The sequence below is a fragment of the Pongo abelii genome, chromosome 3 (genome assembly GCF_028885655.2).
Source record: "Pongo abelii isolate AG06213 chromosome 3, NHGRI_mPonAbe1-v2.0_pri, whole genome shotgun sequence".
NCBI classification, from domain to species: Eukaryota; Metazoa; Chordata; class Mammalia; order Primates; family Hominidae; genus Pongo; species Pongo abelii.
This window is the reverse complement of record NC_071988.2, coordinates 13,695,386-13,707,946: the sequence shown is the minus strand read 5'-3', so window position 1 is coordinate 13,707,946 and position 12,561 is coordinate 13,695,386. Positions and strand designations below refer to the sequence as shown.

General features: G+C 39.3%; 1 long non-coding RNA gene across 1 annotated transcript in view; it reads left to right on the top strand.

Annotated features, from left to right (window-relative positions):
* The window catches only part of LOC112133082 (uncharacterized), a 297,570-nt gene extending 285,440 nt beyond the window's left edge, over nucleotides 1-12,130 (top strand). The window contains exon 6 of the long non-coding RNA XR_008524357.2: nucleotides 11,620-12,130. This is a non-coding gene — a long non-coding RNA (uncharacterized LOC112133082). The remainder of the gene's footprint in view (nucleotides 1-11,619) is intronic.
* The last annotated feature ends 431 nt before the right edge of the window (nucleotides 12,131-12,561 follow it).

Below are 12,561 nucleotides of genomic sequence, written 5' to 3'. Positions count from 1 at the left end.
CTTTACATATTTTTCCTTCTTTGTCAGTCCATTGATGAATTTAATGAGAAGTTTGTTTATATTGTATTCAGCATTTTCAGTGTTATGGTGTTTTGTTCATCGTATTTCTGGAATTACAAGTCCCCAGTGTGCGTTTTCAGCACAACCCCTATGTTTGTTGGTCATTCAGTGATGCATAGGAAGACACCATCCTCTGTTGTGAAGGAGTTCACAGCAGAGTTGGGAAATAGGCACGTAAAATGGCATTGCAATACAGGATCATATGTGTTTTCATACAGTTAGCCATATGAAGGGTGACTGGATGGGACAGGACATTCAAAAGAGAAGGAGACACACTTTCAGAGGCTGTTAAGTAAGAGAAAGGGTCTGGGGTATTATGAAATCTTTGTGTTTCTTATGTATGCCATGTATTCTAGGAGGTAAGAGATGCATATTTCACTATTCATAGACAATGTAATGAGTCTCACAGAGATTAACTGATTTGTTCGTGGTGCCGTGGGTAGCAAACCAAAAATCTGATCTTTTAAATCTAAGCCCAATGCTGTTTTCAATCCTAACACTACTGGACGTTGAAAGCTGAGATACTGAGTCCCTTCTCATACATTCTTAAAGCTCCTAATTAAGTGCTCTGGCTACAGAAGCTTCATAACTGGTGCTTATTCATCACTCAAAAGCTCTCATATTTGGAGAATTTACTTGTAAGTTCTTTAAGCAATTTTTAAAATTTTTTTCTTGCTTTTTTTTTCCATTAAACTGTTCAGAGAAGGAGAATGTTCTGGAAAGACAAGCCCTATTGCAGCTGACATTGAGCCTCAACCAGTGCTGCTAATAAAAAGTAAGAAGGAGGAACCTGCTGGGATTGTATCATTGGAGTTCCGAATCCTCTGCAGGGTGCTGAGCTCTCCCACTTCGCTAGTTTAACAAGTTTCCACAAATGTTTGCTCTTTTCTTCCTGTTCTTTTTTCCACTGGGTTGTCCTGAGAGCTGGTTTGTGTAACCCGAGTGTCTGATATTTAGCCAAAACTTTAAACTTAAGTTTCTACCTCTCTGGACCTGGCCAGTTGCTTTCTCTGACTTATTGAGACTTGGTGTGTTGACTTGTCCTACCCAGAGATGACTATGCATGGAGGTAGCTCTAGAACTGGATACACAAGGAACCTAAAAAGAGCAATCTGGTAAAAAGACAAAGACAGAGACTGCTTCTTCAACTGTATTTGTGTAGCAGGCTTACAGTTTGAACTTAGGTTACCTGACCCCTTGATCCTTGCATCCTTTATTCTCACATGAGAACGAGGCTGATAGTGATACTTAATTCATTGGGCTCTTGTAAGGATGAAATGAATCAATATGTGAAAAGAATTTTCAGAACCATTTGCTATGACACCGTTGCTCAATAGATACAGGCTATACTAATACTAACACTAGTAATGTTTACCATTAGATTGTTTATTTGGGGTGGTGTTGAGCTGACCATGATAGTGTTACTGAGGAGTGATAGACTTCTCCCTTTTGGCTCTTCCAGAAGCATCTGTAGTTCCAGAACATCTGTTTCTGGTTGACAGTAGAGTATAATTTAAGGTGGCAAGAAACTTCTTACTTGCCCTAAATCTTTCCTAAGCATGTACAGTTTCCAAAATGTTGTCAATATTTGAGAATCTTTCTTTTATACATTTGGAATTTCCTATTTAATTGGCTGACAAAACAATAAGCTAGGAATTTGGAATCAAAACATTTGAAATAGGGTCTTTGCTACTCTGTCTTCTCCCTGTGTAGCCTTGGGCAAGCCTCTGTTAGGACTTACTGATATCTAATTCTTCTCTTCTTGTGGGTAATCACAGTTGAGTGAGGGCTTTTTGTTGCCCATTGGCTGTAAACAGAAGTGACACATACCACTTCTGGGCTGAAGCATTTGTCAGTGGGAGATCTTCCACTTTTTTTTCTTCTGCTGCCAAAATAGCTATTGAAGAGGTCTCACATTAAGATTGCAGATTCAAAATGGTGATCAGCTTGGAGTCTCAACTCACCACTTGGAGGAAAGTTATTCTGGAGAGTGCCCTGGATTCAAATCAGAAAGAACTTTGTGTAAAAAAAAATACCCTTTAGATTTGGAGGCTGTTTGTTAATTTAATGTAACCTATCCTATCTTTGATTAATCAAACCTCTTAACTGTTCTGAAGCTCAGCTTCCTCATCCTAAAAGTGGAACTGATAATGTTTAGAAAATTGTGGAATTTTTGAAGGGTAAAACTAAACAAGGTAATACGTGCAAAGTATCTAAGGTAACATCTGGCCATAGAGGAATTGCTCCTAGTTATGATTATTGTGTTTAATGTCCCATGCATAGCCTCAAGGATTCTTGACAAAGCTAACCATGAAAGGTTCCTACTTTCAAGAAGCATGAGAAATGTTGAGAAATTAAAAAGATTCCCATTTTAAGTTGTGTTCTTCTGACCTCTTTTCTGGGTGTCACTTAGCAACCAATGGGGGAAAGAGGGAATATGCTTGTTTAATTCCTCTATTGCTCAAATGCTAATGCAGATAGGGGGGTCCTCAGCATAAAGAAGGAATTAGCTTTTGTCATCTACCTGCCCTGTCACTCTGTCTTCCAGTGTCCTCTTTCTGTTTCTTCTCAAACTTTATCTCAGTCTCTCACTTTTGCCCCGTCTCTCCTAATGCAACTAGAAATAAACCACCCAATGAATTGCCCCACACTGGTTACTTTTCCTGAGAATCAGAGATATAAGCGCTATCCTCACCTATGTTGCTGTCTTTTCTGAGCCAATTTTGCAGTGTTCAATAAGTTCAATAAGAATTGAACTCATGATAGCTTAATAGTGATTTGTTAAGTCTTACTTATTTGTTGAACTTTTAAAAAGAGCTCTTAAGTGGACAATATGATCTTTTGAAATTCTGGCTTAAATTGCACTTACACATCTCAGGCTTGTGCAGCTCCAGCCACAAAAAATCCTGGATTCTAGGGTTGGAAAAGAATTTGTTCTCCGCCATGTGAAAGAAAAAAAGGAGCTAATATTTATTAAGTACATATTAGGCTATTTATATGTGCTATCTTATACCACACTTATTTTTAAGGTAACAAAATATGGCTTGAGAAGATTAACTTGAGAAATGTCACCTGCCAAAGATTTCTTTTGTATCTTTTTTCTTCCATTGTCTCTTGTTTTGACTTTTGGTCAAACTAATAGCATTATCATTTCTATTAACAAAAGACATAGATAATTCATGAAAATAGTGAAAAGTAATAATAAACAGCAATTTTAAGAAGCATTAAATTATCTTGTGTAATAAGATGTTAGATATGTTAGCTGGAGGAACATAGTGATGTTTAAAATGTGTTATCTCCATTATGCTTTCAGTCATATTCAAATTAGCCTAAGACTTGTCTAATACTATCTTCATAAACTCACAGGGTTCATAGGATCTCAAAGGGTAACCACTGATACAGTATGATCAAATCACATAATATATTCAACAACAACTGCCAGAAATAGCTATTGAATTCTTATGTATTATATTCTATTCTGGACCAGGGAGATTGAGTAGCATCTATATGGAACTTGCATTTTACTGGGGGGAACAATTAACAAAATGAATAAATAAATTAATATATTAGAACTAAAAATTATTATGGGGAAAATCAAGTGGGGAAGGAAGATAGGGACTTCTGGAATGTGTGTGTTTGAAATTTTAAATGGGGTGAATAAACTGAGCAAGAAAGATGAAATAACTTCCTGACAGTCATGAAATTCATAAGGGGCAGATGGGAAACTCTTCCCAGTGTTCTAACTTTCAAGTCAATTAGCTTCTGCTCTATGAATTTTTTATGGAAGCCAGTCCCAGGATAAATAACAAGAATGAAATTGTTCATTGGTACGTTCTTAAAAATTCTTTTGATTTTAGACACAGGTATCTGTCTTGAATTTGCTTAATCAAAATAGGCAAGTTTTGTGTGGAAGGACACTAAAATAGTTCATCTAACATAGAGGGCAGGGGTTCAGTCTGGTCTCTGGGAATGTGAAAGCTGATGAGACGGTCTTTTCATTGTTCTTCTCTACTTCTCTCGGATCAATTTCGTCCACCTGGTTAGAAGATCTGACTGTCAACAATACTGTCTTTTGATCTGGGAAACAGGGGGTCCTGGTCTTCCCAGCATCAGAGATGACTGAGTTTTGGAGCCCCTGTCTCTGGGTCTGGCTATGCTAACTGGTTGGGATGCCTCCTGGGGAACTCTGAACCTTATGTGGAGTCGACAAGATGCTGTGAGTTGCTCTAGGACTTGTGCCTACAGGGCTGTCTTGGGACTTGTAGCCTGCAAGGTTTCTAGAAGGATAGCCTGGTAATCAGATTGCTCCTACTGGCTGGTTCAGTATTTATTTTGCAGGATTGTATAAATTTGGGCCACATAGAAAGGTATAAACATGACAGTTTGAGGTGATTCTCTCTCAGGTCTGTGAAAATTGTCAGTACAAAGATGGAGTCACTCATGTCAAACCCTAAGAAAATGGAACTGGGAGGCCATGAAGGAAGGGCCCTCACACAGGTATGACAGTAACAGGAACTGCCACAAAGGACTTTCCCAACCAGAACTTTCCAGTTAAGCCTCTTTTATGAAGGCCTTCACCTAACAACAGCTAGCACCACCAATGAACCAACACCAGTGACTGTGATAATCTCCTGTAAACAGTGGTCTTGCCGTTAAAAGCTTCCCCTTGGGCACAGTGGCTCACACTGTAATCCCAACTATTTGGGAGGCTGAGGTGGGAGGATCGCTTCAGCCTAGGAGGCTGAATCTACATTTATCTATGATTGTTCTGCTGCAATCCAGTCTGGCTGACAGAGCAAGACCCCATCTCTAAAAAAGATTAAACAGTTTAAAAAAGCTTCCCTTGCTTATGCCTTCTCAGATGTGCCTATGGTCTGCCATAGCACACGTATCCAGAAATGCAATCCCTTATTCTTCCTGAATAAACTCTTTGTTTTGGAGAGTTGATCTCTATGTCACTCATTTTAGGTTGACAGGTCAAACAGAGGATGAGTTAGAGCTCTGGGTACCTATGGTCCACTGACAACAGTAAGCTTGAGCCAGATGCATGCCCTGCATCAAATCTCCCAGTCTGTGTCTTAACAATGGTGCCACCTTCAGTTTACAGAATCCAAGTAGTAGGGATTAAAAGCAGTGGAACTGAAACTGTTGGATGAGTTGGGAATCCAGATTTTATTCTGTACTAGCTGTGTGATTCTGAGCATGTTATTTAACTTTTTTAAGCTTCATTTTTTTATCTTCAAAATGGAGAGATGGGATTTTTAATGATTATTATATGAGATAACATTTGAAAATTACCAGGAACAGTACCTAGCATATAAGCATTCAATAGGTATTATTATTATTATTATTATTATTATTATTATTTGGAGAGATTAAGAGAAGTTAAAATATCTCACCCAACATCTCATAGAAATCTAGGTTTCAAATCCCAGTATTCTGTAGACCACCTGTTCTTTTGAATATGCTATACTACATTCTTAGGTAAAAAGGGTGAGTGTCCAAGAGTAAAACCAATGTGGTGATGAATTTATTTGATGATTAGAGCTTTTGACCTAGGAACACCCTGAGTTTGCCTTATCCTGACACAAACATTTCTAAAATACAACTCAAGCCCAAAGTGTGTGATAGAAGCAAAACAAGAGAACATTTACAAGTTTGTTGAATGCTGCTTTTTTTTAAGGGGGAAAAACACACATAAAGTTAATTGGTACTTTGAATTGCAAAATATTGACACTTAAGTAAATTTAACTCACAAAAAGGAAGTTATATCAAAGTCCAAAATGCTGAGGGGAAGGTAATCAGCCCTTTTATTGTATGCAATAGTAAATTAAATTGAAATAGTTATTTCTGTAATGTTCAAGCTGTGACTTTAATTATCCTCAAGTCTGAGAATTCTAAGTTAAAGTTTTCACAGTAACCGTAATTTTTGTCCCATTAAAAAGCTAACAGAATTAGCTTTATTTTAGAATTTCCCAGATTAGAAATGGCTTGAGCCTGTTGAGTTGGTTTGTAGTGACAACTGGAATTATAAAGCTGCCTTTTAACGTGTTTAAATGTTTAGTTATGAGTATTTTTAAGTTTTAAAACCTCTCGCTTTTTATTAAAATTTGTCAGGTATATCAGTTAGCTAAGAACTATTTATTGGGTACTGTATTAGTCCATTCTCACACTGCTATAAAGATACTGCCTGAGACTGGGTAATTTATAAACAAAGGAGGTTTAATTGACTTACAGTTCCACATGACTGGGGAGGCCTCAGGAAACTTACAATCATGGCAGAAGGGGAAGCAGGCACCTTCTTCACAAGGTGGCAGGTGAGAGTGTGAGCGTGTGAAGGAGGAACTGTCAAACACTTATAAAATCATCAGATCTCTTATAAAGTCATGAGAACTTACTATCATGAGAACAGCATGGGGGAAACTGCCCCCATGATCCAATCACCTCCCACTGGGTCCCTCCCTTGACACATGAGGATTATGGGGATTACAATTCAAGATGAGATTTGTGTGAGGACACAGCCAAACCGTATCAGGTACATATTATACGTCAGCCTTAGTGGCAAATGCTAAAAAGGAAGAAAGGAAGAAATACAAGCAGGGAGAGAGAAGAAAAGAATACACAAATGCATTAATTACCAACCGTGTGTGTGTGTGTGTGTGTGTGTGTGTGTGCGCGTGTGTGTGTTCATGCACATGAGCATATGTGAACATGGCCTGTTAGGAGCCCAGTGTGACAAGGAAGTGACAACTTCAATTTAAATGAGAATTGAATGTATCACTAATCAAATATGGCACTTTTGGAGAAAGTCCATCATTTCCAGTAGCAGATGTCAGTGAATGGGCTTTGATGTTTCATGCCCAATGGTTAGGGAGGAAATCCCTGCCAGAGAGTTTCTAAACAAGTGAGAGTTGAAGTCAGAGCCCAAATACCTTCCTAGGACAATGACTAGGAGTCTAATGTTTGCAGGCATGGCAGAGGCCCTAGGGCAGGGCTTCAAAAAAGAAAAAAAAATCCAAGAATCTTATTGACCTAAAAGGACACTAAAGGGTGGCAGACAAGAAGAACATAAAAATAAGAGCAAGCAACCTTTGTTGATTGTATACTGAGGTTAATGTGAAATATTGAAAGAGCCAATATATTCTTCCTCACTTAAAAATTGCATTGCTATGTGTCTAGCTACCCCATGAAAATAATGGATTTCAGTATTTCAAGGGGAGACAAGATACTACCTTGAATACAAAGTTATTCCTGGGATTTGAGTGTGAAACTAGATTTTATTCCTGTTATTAAGGCCATGGAAAGATAATGGGTTTTAAAGCCAGTCTTTGAAAATCTTCACTTTACATACTAAGATACAAGTACAGGAACTCACTGTAAATGAATTTAACTACTAACCATAGATGGGGTAAAAAAGCATGACATGGAAGACATTCATAGCAGAACTGCACAGTCCAGTACAGTAGACAATTGTGGTATGTGGTTATGGCATATAGTAAGTCCAATCTGAGATGCATCATAAGTTTCAAAGACTTAGTATAAATAGAGTAATGTAAAATATTTTGTTAATATTTTATGTTGATTATATTTTGAAATGATAATATTTTAGATATATTCAGTTAAATGAAATATGTTTAAATTTATTTTGCCTGTTCATTTTTACTATTTTTAATATGGCTACTAGAAAATGTTAAGTCACATATGTAGCTTGAATTTGTGGCTTGTGTTACGTTTGTATCTGGGCTATCTCAAAGGGGAAGGAAGGAGAGAATGGGCATGTCAGAGTTCTGCCCTATCTAGGGTGATCACATCATTTCTTATTCATACTAGGATATTTGGAGAATAAAAATGGGCACTGTAGACAATGGTTTTGGGACAAGTGGCATTAACTGGGACTGTCCTAGACAATGAGATATGAGGTCAACTTCCCAATGAATAAGGTGACTGTGACTGCCACAGAGAAACGGCAGGTGAGAACTGTCATAGATGAGTTTGTTTTAGGGAGATTTGCTTTTCCATGCATTAAACAAAAGACTGAAGTTTGTCCCACCTGCTTCATGCTCTTCCTTCTCTTAGAAAATATCCATAGCTTTCTATTTTTGAGGAGGATTTCAGACTAAAATCCAGGTTCCAAGAACTTCTTGGGTGGTAGAAATTATTATGAAGCATTTGGATATATTAAATCCAAGTCCATCAGAAACATACGGTTTACATTTCCCTCTAAAATACAAACACACTTAAAATTTAATGAGAAAAGTATTTGGCAAGGGGCTCCCAAATACTTTTCTTTGGTTTTGTTAAATCCCCGGTGTTTTCATGCACGTACAGACACACGATCATTTAGAGGATGCTCTTCATGTGAATGACAGGCTTGCTTTCCTCTGCCAGAAAGCAGGCTGAGCTTTCTTGATGTACACCCGGGTCCCTTGCTTAAGAGCTGGATCCCAAAGACCTTGAGGAACTAAAAACGTCCTCTAATCTGAAATTTGGAGAGTCTAAAGGCAGGTGGAAGAATCTGACACACTGAGGAAGTGTGGCCTTTGGTAGCATCTCCCCTCAATAGAGCCATGGACATGGGGACACAGGGAAACATGGGAGTAGAGAAAATCAATATTCTCAACACCCAAGCTCTGCCTTTTTTCAGGGTGGTGAGGAGACTGGAGAGGGGACTTGTTCCCTACTCTCTCCTCCTCAGCCCCACTTTATGACCCTGAAATGTCCTTTCAGTATTTGTGTTTTAATTCAAGACTCCCAGCATCACAGTAAGCACTCATGTCCATATCAGCAGCCGGAGCTGGAATACACAGGACATTAGTCTGTTCTCATGCTGCTAATAAAGACATACCCAAAACTAGGTAATTTATAAAGGAAAGAGGTTTAATGGACTCACAGTTCCACATGGCTGGGGAGGCCTCACAATCATGGGGGCAGGCAAATGAGGAGGAGAGTCACATCTTACATGGTGGCAGGCAAGAGAGTGTGTGCAGGAGAGGCCCTTTATAAAACCATCAGATCTCATGAAACTTATTTACCATCATGAGAACAGCATGGGACAGACCTACCCTCCTGATTCAATTACCTCCCACTGGGTCCCTCCATGACACATGGGAATTATAGGAGCTACAATTCAAGATGAGATTTGGCTGGGGACACAGCCAAACCATATCATGCAGTCATTATTATTACACTTCTCCTCTTTAAGTTTGAGCATGCTGATTCCCTTGATAGAAATATCCTGTCCCTCCTTTTCCCAGCTGGCTCCTCTCACTGCCCTGGTGGGTTCAGTTCAGATGCTTCTCTCCCTCAGGAAGTGTCTCCTGCTTGTCTCAGAAGGCATGGAATCCTCCCTGGAAGGCCTCATAAAGCCTTTATCAGAATGCTTTCTCATAATGAACTGTGGTCATTGCCTTCCTCAGCCACCTCCCCACTCTGTGGGAGCCCCTTCAGGGAAGGAGGGACCTATGTCCCCATCTTCAGGGTCTGTCATGTGATAGCTGCTCATTAAACTTTCATATTTCATAGTTCCTTTTATCATTGGAGAATCACTTTGACACACAGGAAATGTAACCTGACAAAAACCTGAAGAGGTTGACAGGTGACTAGTAAATTCCCATTTTATTCATGAGAACATTGAAAACACTGAAATGCTGAGTGACTTTCCTAACACCCAGTCCAGGACTGCAGGAGCTAAAAGTAGAGACCAATATTTACTCCAGGAGATAATAGTAGGGCTCAGTATTTACTCCAAGGATCAGTTTTTTGGGTTATTTTTCCCCACTAAACTTGCCAGTTTTTTTTTTTTGAATTAAACACACACACATCAGGCCACAGACAGATATGTTTTGAATTTTGGATCTGATCTTAGTTTAAAAAAAAGTGTTTTGACTCTAGTGAAGGCTGATGGAAAGAGGCCTGTGAAAAATAGAAAGGCTTTTAGTAAGATGTTCTCAAAGAGGTCACGGATCTCATGTTATAAGACAGGGGTTCAAGGTCTGTGGGTGGGATAGCTGAGGTCCATGAACCCCTAGGTTGGGGGCAAAATCTTGGGAGTATTTCTCTAGGGCGAGGATATGAAAGTTTATTCTTCAAAGGGAAGCAGATCCAACTAGTTAAGGTGAGAATATCTAAAGCCTCCTTCCACCCCTGGGCAGAGAGAATGTTTTGCACTTTCTTGAGGATCAAGCTGTTGCCTATGGGCCAATTTCCTCCTGCAACCCCCTCCCAGGGCCAGTGGATGCCAAGACCTCTAAGGAGGGGTCTGTGCAGCCTGCTGGCATCCTGTGTGTCGACACTTTTGCTTTGCAGGCAAGCTAGTCTGTCCCTTAAGCTGCTTGGCTGAGATTCTTTGCCAGATCTGATAGGAGAATCTAACCTTTCCTTTTTCTCTTTTGGCACACACTCAATGGAATCCGAATAAAGAATGAAAGAGACTTGAAAGGGAATTTCCATTACCAAACAATTCAGTTTAAATTTCCGACCTTTCCTCTACCTATTTTTTTTTCCATTCCCTCCTTTCTTCCTCCTCAACATTTGGAACTCAAAGCTGGCATAAAACCTCCTCGTGGGGACATGTGGAAAGCCAGAGACGAGGAACGTGAGTGGAATTTTCCAAATTAAGGTGGATTATTGGCCTTCGTTGCCAAGCAAAGTGGAGAGGCCTGGTTTTTCGGCAATGCCTTGGAGCAGGAGTGCTTCAACATCTGGAGGAGGGTTTTGGCTTTCATGTCTGGAGTGACACATATTCTGGCTTCATGGAACACTTTGCATTCTTTGCTACCCATTCTGCACTTTCCTAGCACCGAGTCATTGCTCCTGCTGCTCATAGAACATAACATCAAAAAGTGCTCAGTGAACAGCTATGAGGTCAGATATTGTCCTGAAATCTCAGGGTAGCAGTCATAGCTAGAATTCATTGGGGACCTATCTTTGCCCAGTATTATGCCAGCTTAACAATACTAAGAGGTAGGTCCAACTTATTTTCCCATTTGATAAGAGGATACTGATGTACAGAGAGTAAAATACATCTCCAAGCTCTCATAGACAAGATGTAGAAGAACCAGATTGCAAATATAGGCAGTCTGGGTTGAGAACTAGCCAAGAGTAATCAGAGTAGAAAGAAAGCTTAGCACAGAAACACGGAAAGGAATTAACAAATTGTACTTACGATGATGGGGAGGTGAAGGAGTCAGAATAGCAAAACCAATTCATGTTATAAATCTAAGTTTTAAAAACAACATTTGTTTCTTCTTGCCCTGATTATAAAACAATAGCCCATGTTTATGATAATGACTTTGGAATTACTCCCCCAAAAGTAGCTGGTATGGAAGATTTTATAAGATAGTTTTTTCAAATTTACTATGAAAAGTGAGTTCACATCCTATACAAAGATATATAGAATTTGGATGAAAATATTCAATATTCTTTATAATAATGATAGCTAACATTTATTGAGTGCTTACCAAATGTCAGCTACAGTTCTAAGCTTTTTACCTATGTTAGCTCTTGTCATTCCTCCAATAGTCCTATGAGATGATTGCTATTATTATCCTTCTTTTACAGGTGAAGCGAAGTGGGTGTGCCTGGGATCACACACAGCTGCTGAGTGGTAGATCCAAGTTTCAAATCCATGCAGCCTGGCTCCACAGCCCAAACTCACAGTCACTCATCAACACCTTTCCATGCTATGGGTTCAGGAGTCCTTTCTTTAGTGGTTGTTTTTTTCTCCATGCCTGTTGAGTTGGTCAATGTAGCCGTGTATGCCAAATGCTGTACAAGATCTGGAAATAGCCACACGTGTTTTTGTGAGGACTCTGCAACAGAAATTAAAGGCAGTTTATAGCAAAGGCTGAGAGAAGGTGCTGAGTGATACATTTGACACAAGGGGGAGTACATTTGACACAAGGGGGAGTGATTGAGAGTTATTCTTGCCCAGTGGAAATCAATTTCATCCTGACTGTGCCCCCCAAGTAGAAAGTGTGATCTATCAACATTTGTTGAATAAATGAATTAATGGCTTAGTATAGCTGGTTGCAAGTACTGGGAATACAGTATGGGAAAGACCTTGAAATAAGTGGTGGTGTTTGTTTTTCCTTCAATCATTTGGAGATCTTTCTGAGAGGGCATATTTGGAAAGTATACTTCAGAGCAGTAGTTCATAGCGGACTTAAAATTACAAACCAAAATATCAACACAAGCCACTGGGCAATCTGAAGACTGTTGGACTGTAATTAGGTAATGAGTCAGTGCCTCCCCATTGCACAGTGTGGGGTCATCAAGTGTTGACTATTGGGATTGGCACACATCTCTGTACTTCCCTGACAATTACAGTCCTAAGCAAAACCCATTAGAACAATAAGGCATCGTTTGTCCTTCAGAACTAATTCTAACTGTTGTCGTTCCCCTTGAGGTTGCATTTTTTTTCTAATTTCAGAAAGTTATTTATTCATTTATTTATTTTGCTTTAAGTTCTGGGATACATGTGCAGGACGTGCAGGTTTGTTA